General features: G+C 44.2%; 1 pseudogene; it reads left to right on the top strand.

Moving 5' to 3' along the window:
- The first annotated feature begins 1,148 nt into the window (after positions 1–1,148).
- Positions 1,149–4,421, top strand: LOC118006220 (annotated as a pseudogene).
- Positions 4,422–6,533: the final 2,112 nt, after the last annotated feature.

Below are 6,533 nucleotides of genomic sequence, written 5' to 3'. Positions count from 1 at the left end.
TCACTTAAGTTTAAACCCATTCTTTGCTCCTCTCCCCTCCATGTCTTAGGTAAATGGTATCATATTTTACATCCTTTTATTTTGTGAACCCTTGACTGATTTTTACAGATATACTTATTTTTACTGCTTTTGTGTTTCTTGCTTTTCATACTCTTAGGATCTTTTCTTTCCACTCAAAGAGTCCCCTTTAACATTTCTTAGTGGTCAGAAACTCCTTTAGCCTTTGTTTGTCTGAGAAACTATCTCTTCTATTCTGAATGATCCCTTAAACTGGATAGAGTATTTTTGCCCAGAATTTCCCTATTCAGCACTTTGAATATATCATTCCACTCCTTTCTGGCCTGCAAAGTTTCTGCTGAAACACCTGCTGATTGCCTTGTGGGGTTTTCCTCTTATATAACTGTCTTATTTTTTCTTGCTTCTTTTAATTTTTTTTGTTATTTCATTTTTATTTTTATTCTAGTATAGTTAACATACAGCTGCTTTTAATTTTTTTTTTAAATTGTCTCTTTATCACTACTTTTTGCCATTTTACTTACTATGTGTCTTGGTGTGGACCTCCTTGGGTGGATTTTGTTGGGGAATCTCTGTGCCTCCTGGCTCTGGATATGTTTCCTTCCCCAGATTCGGGAGGTTTTCAGCTATTATTCAAATGAATTTTCTGCCCCCTTTTCTCTCTCTTCTCCTTCTGGGATCTTTATAATGAAAATGTCATTACACTTGATGGGGTTGCTTAGTCCCCTAAGTCTGTTCTCATTTTCCATATTTTTTTTCTCTCACCTGCTTAGCCTGATTACTTTCCATTACTCTGTCTTCTGGGTCACTAATTTATTCCTTTGCTTCCTCTAGCTGCTATTTATTCCATCTAATGTATTTTTACTTACATTTATTGTATTTTTCATCTCTGGTTCTTTTTTAATCTTTTTGTTTTGTTAGGGGTCTCATTGATGTCCTCCACTCTTTTTTCAAGTCCAGCGAGTATCTCCATAATTATTACTTTAAATTCTCTATCGGGCATGCTGTTTATACCTGTTTCACTTAGATCTCTGTCTGTGGCTTTATCCTGTTATTTCATTTGAGACAAATTACTCTGCCTTCTCATTTTGTCTAAGTCTCTGTGCATCTTCTCCGTGTCTGGAAAGTCACCGATGTCTCCTACTCTTGAAAGTAATGGCCTTATGAAGAATAGGTCCTGCAGTGCCCTGCAGTGCAGTGTGCCCTGTTCCCCAGAATGTGGTGTGTCACAGGGTGTCTCCTATGTGTCTTACGTGAACCTTTCTGTTCTATCCTGGCCACTTTTCCCTTCAGTTCAGACCTCTGTAGAAGTTCTCTTTACCCATTGTGGGCAGTGTTTGGTCCCTGGCCAAGGCGGGTTGTGCAGTTTTAACAATGTGTGAGCCAGTATGCTTGCGAAATGAGATGTGCCATAGCCACTGCTAGGACCTGGGCCCTGTAGGCAGGATGTGCGGTTTTAACAAGGTGCACTCATCCTTCTGCAGGGCCCACCACCACTGCTGGCAGGACTGAGGCCCTGCAAAACACACAGGTAGGGAAACACAATGTTGGCAAGGTTTGTGCCAGTCTTCTGGGTGAGGGGACCCACAGAGCTGGGACTGAGGCAAGCATGACTGCAAAGGGCAGATCCACCAAAGTGCAGTGGGTGGAGCTTGTGTAAGCAAGTTAGATGGCACGTTGGCGCTGTGCTGGTTCCCTCAGGTGGCTATGTGTTTGTGCTGGGGGGAAGGGGAGGGAAATGGCACCTGCCAGCTCCTTTGTTTCTGGAGGAGTCTCTCTCTGGGACATACTTTGGAATGAATAGACTACTCTCCCTCCGTTATGTCCCAGGTATTTCTCAAACTGCTGTTTCTACACTGTATTTCCTAGGGCTGTTTTCTGTGCTGTCTCTTTAAGGGTGGGACTTGGCTTCCTATTGCTGTCTGGGTTCTCCCAGAACAGAGCCCACTGATTTGTAAAATTCCAGGCTTCAAGTCCCTCTGGTTGTAAGAACTCAGGAAATTTGGCCCCTCTCACTTTCAATGCCAAATGCTCTGTGGATTTGTGTCCCCCTTGTGGGCTCCAGTGTGATAGTATGTCTCTTGCCTTTCTCCACACTTGCGGCTCCCTCCCTGCTCCACACTCCGTGGATGGCCATAGGCCCTTTACTCCTCACCACATCTCTGCTCTTCCTACCCTCTTGGATGTGGCCTCTTCTCTACCTTTAGTTATAGAGTTTGTTCTATCAATCTTTGGATCATTTTCTGGGTTATTTATGCTGATGTGTTATCTAGTTGATTGCATGGAATGAAGTGAGCTTAGGTTTCTCTTACTTTGCCATCTTCCCAGCCTCTAACTCAAGAGTACCCTTATCTTGATGAGCAATGAGTAATATATGGAACTACTGAATCATTATATTAAAAGAAAAGAGGGTTGCCTGGCTAGCTCAGTCAGTAGAGTATGTGACTCTTAATCTTGGGGTTGTGCCCCACATTGTACGTAGAGATTAAAAAAAAATTTGAAAACCCAAATGATATCTGCATTGATGTAATACCATAGGAAGAGTGATTAGTTTTTTTACTACAATGATTTTGTGTCTTAATTATGCTTAACTTATAACTGAAAACATATATTATTTTTAAAAAATCACTTATAATCCCCACCCCACATGGATTCATCCAGTATTCTCAACATAACAATTTGGAGGTAATAATTTAATTATAAGTCATTTGTATAATGTCTTTGGAATTTCTGAGGACTTCAAAGACTAATTAAAATAAAATTTTAGAACAATAGAATATAGGGATTGTGGCACTGACACAAACATAGGAAAATAAAGAAGGGAGCTATAAATTTAAGATTCATGTAAGGCCTCTACATTCTTTTGCTTGCTTTTAAGTTTCAATGAAACTAAACATTTTAACTCAGTAGCTTAATTAACAATCAAAGCAAGTATATTTGCCCCATGAGAAACATATGCTATAGAGACTGAAGGATGCTAAGGCAGGCCCAATATTGGGAGATGCAGGACTCCTCTGATGGGCAGCTTTGGCTTGAGAATGTGCCAACAACTTTGCCAAACTTTCTTAAAACCCTCATGCTGTCTCCTACCCTTGTACCCAGCTTTTCTTTCTTTCCTTTTCCCTTGCAAGGGGCTTCTTTTTGAGTTTCCCTCACAGATGTTTCCCCTAATAAATTTTTGCACAGCTAATTCTATCTTAGTATCATGTGCTTCTCAGAGTATCCAGATAACACAAGTGGTTTCAGGAGTTATCCAACAAAACAAGCAATAAGACAGGGACTTAGGACTTGCTTACTCATTGCTTGGTGAGTGAAGAGGACATTGTTCTGTTTGGCAGATGGGGCAACAGTACTCCTTTGTACAATCAGTGTTAACTGCTCGGGATTACACTGATGGTGAATTTCATCGGTGGTGACAGGAAAATGTCTGGGTGGAGGTCAGTGCTGTGGCAGGATTTAAGGATTCAGGTATTTGGAAGTTTTGGGTTAACAGTGCCTACAAAGGTAGTGGAGTTGGCTGGTTACTTCCAAGTTGTATTGATGCCCTCCAGAGGGCTAATAAGGGACTATAGGCTGTCAGCAAGCTTTGGTATCTTATGAAGAGGTCCTTATCTCTTGTAGTGAAAGCACAGACAGCGCTGTGCGGCAGGCTGAGGATCTACTAGAGTTGCAAACTCCAGAGATAGTTGAGGGATCACCCAAGGCTCTGCTTTGTTATACCAAGGCCAAGGTGCTGGTTGGAAAACACAGGGGCCTTGAAACATGAGATGGGACTATCTTGACGGAGGCCCCTGAGGATGTGTCTGCATTTGCTTATGAACATTTTGGGATTCAGAGGTAGACTGCCTTTCCTGAGAAAGAGCTATCATTTGTACTGTAGGCCTTGTGGTGGGCTGTGGGGTAAGTGGCACAGCACTGCTCTCCTCCACCAGCAGCTGTGTGGTCAAGTGGTGGCTGGCGGCAGGCACTGTGTTCTCCCTGCTGGCCCTGCTTGTTCTGGTTAAGCAGGTGATGAGCTCAGCCCTGCAGGACATGAACTGCATATGCCAGCCCCACTACGTGGCCCTAATATGCAGTGGTGGAGGTGCCAGTGCCCTCAGGGTGCTGCTCAGTGGTCCTGTGCTGCTGGTCACTGGCCTAATGCTGGGCTGGCTGGTCACTGCCCATGCTCAGCCATTGGCTGCCATGCTGTTTATGGGCATAGCGTGGCTGCCTCAGGTTTGCTCTTGCTGCTGGGTTTGCTGCTGTACCAGGGGGGTGTGACTGGACCCTGCCTTCCCATCCATGCAGCCATTCCCTCTACCCACAGTGACCATGGTGGCAATGGCAGAGTCTTCAGCATTTCAAGATGGTTGTCTGCTCATTAGCGTCATGAGACCACATCTAGCATCGCCATCCTCATCTGACCCAGCGAGAGCCTCTTTCCTATCACCTGCCTCAATGTCCACATAACTGTGCCCAGGCATGAATGAATGTATGTGTGTGTGTGTGTATGTGAATGTGTGGGCACGTATGCTCATGCATGGGCATGAAGGGAATAGTGAGTATGAGTGTGTACACATTCCCAGAACTGTATAGCCCTTCTGTGGGATTCAGTGATGTGTGACTAAGAGCCTATGTGTACCCACACAACCATGGGAAGGGAAATGTGTGTCTCCTTGGAACTTTGTTTTTGTGTCCACATAACTGTCAGAGTCTGCCTGTTTATATCTGGGGTCTCTAGGCCAAGGAGTATCTAGGATATTTGAAGATTCTTGCCAGGACCCCTGAAGTCTAAACCCACTCTGTAATACCTGTTAGGGATTTCCATAAGAGTGACTCTTGGCCATCCCAGAGACTGCACCAGTAACCCTTCACTGAAGAGGATAACTGGTAGCAAAGTGGAGAGAACATGGGCTCTGGAATGTGACAGATTTGGATTAAGATTCTCCCTCTGTACTTACCAGCTGGGGAACTTGGGCAAGTGATTTAAGCTCTCTGAGCCTCAGTTTCTTGAAGGTCATGGTTGTCGTCATAGTCATGCCACTTGATTGGTGAGGGTGCAGTGACACCCAGTACGGAAGGACTGGCACATGGCAGACGTGCAGTAAAAATGGTGGCTGCTGAAACAAAATAAAACTAACAGAAAAACTCTTCTCCCAAGGAAACAGGTGATTCCCTCAGGAGCTGCCCTCTTCTTCACTTCTGGCTGCAGGCTGGTAGGTCTCAGAATAGCATATTAGGCCTGATAAAGAAGGAAATAGACTTTATATACTGAATGAGTTCAAATAATTAGCTAGTATGTGTTGGTTTAAGCCAGAAGAATACCCTTGTGATGGGACTTTGGAGGTGCTTCATCAAAGAGGCCAGAATGTAAGCCTATGTAAGCAAGTACTCCTGATGTAGGGCCATTGATTTTCTTGAGACAAGGCATATCCTAGCAAAGACCCTAGGAGATGGGACAAACTTCCTGCTGGGGTGACTCTTGGGGGACTTAAAAAAGTGATGGCTGGCACTAAGTGAAGCAGAAATTCCTGGGGTGCCATATCAAATGTTAAAGGCAGGAACAAAGAAGCTGAGGGAAGCAGGCATGCTAGAGTGGATGTATTATGTGAGGCCAGAGGATCCGGCAGACAATTATGTTCCACAGGAAGACCCAGAGGTCACATTATTCCCCAAGGCCATCATCAATGTGCTAGTGAGAGATACCAGCATCAGAAATTCAGTGGTGGCCTTCTCTGTAGGCCAGGGCTGATAGTAGGGAAAGCAGATACAGTCTTCAGAAGCCAAGCAGCAGATCCAGATGCCAGGAGGCCACAGTTACCCGAAAGATTGACAAGGTCAAAGGGGTAGTCAAATGAGCTTGACCTCTGTGCAATTGTGAACATGATTAAGGGAACTTGGTGTCTCTGGGAGCAAGAGTGCTGGTCAATAGTTGTAACAAGAATAACAATGCAAGAGCAGGGATGGAAGCTAAGGATGATTGCCTCAATAAAAAGTAACAGTCTGGCTCATTTCCCATATTTGAGCCAATTTTCAGATACAGAACATCCAGGGGATATGACTGCCTGTCATGTGAAAGGAGTGAAACAGTTGACCATGGGATCCACTGGTTATGTCACATATTGCATCATCTAGAACCAGCAAGCCTCACAGAACTCTCGAATAGCCTCTAAAAATTCAGCTCAAGAGCCAGCCTGGAGCAATGCTCTGGAATTATGTGGTGTATTCATTAAATCGGCAACTTCTATGTGATGCTGTGTCCCCACGGGGAAGAATATATACTTCCGAACCATGGAGTAAAAGCAAGTGTATCTGTACATCGCTGCCAATGGCCAGCTAGGGATTTTATCCCTCTATACTCCTGTTGACCTTAAAAAACAAAAGAGCCAGTTATTTTACCAGCAAAATGGGTTTTGTGAATAGCCGAGGAATTGCAATTCAGGACAAGCAAACTATGGTGAACCATAGGCAAGTCTGGAGAACAGAAGAAGGGGCTTGTTTTTATAGGGGAAAGGAGGAAGCTGGGAGGGGCTGTT

Source organism: Mirounga leonina, unplaced genomic scaffold (assembly GCF_011800145.1).
Source record: "Mirounga leonina isolate KUSES-001 unplaced genomic scaffold, KU_Mleo_1.0 Mir_95, whole genome shotgun sequence".
Classification (NCBI taxonomy): Eukaryota; Metazoa; Chordata; class Mammalia; order Carnivora; family Phocidae; genus Mirounga; species Mirounga leonina.
This window is presented reverse-complemented; position numbering and strand designations above follow the sequence as displayed.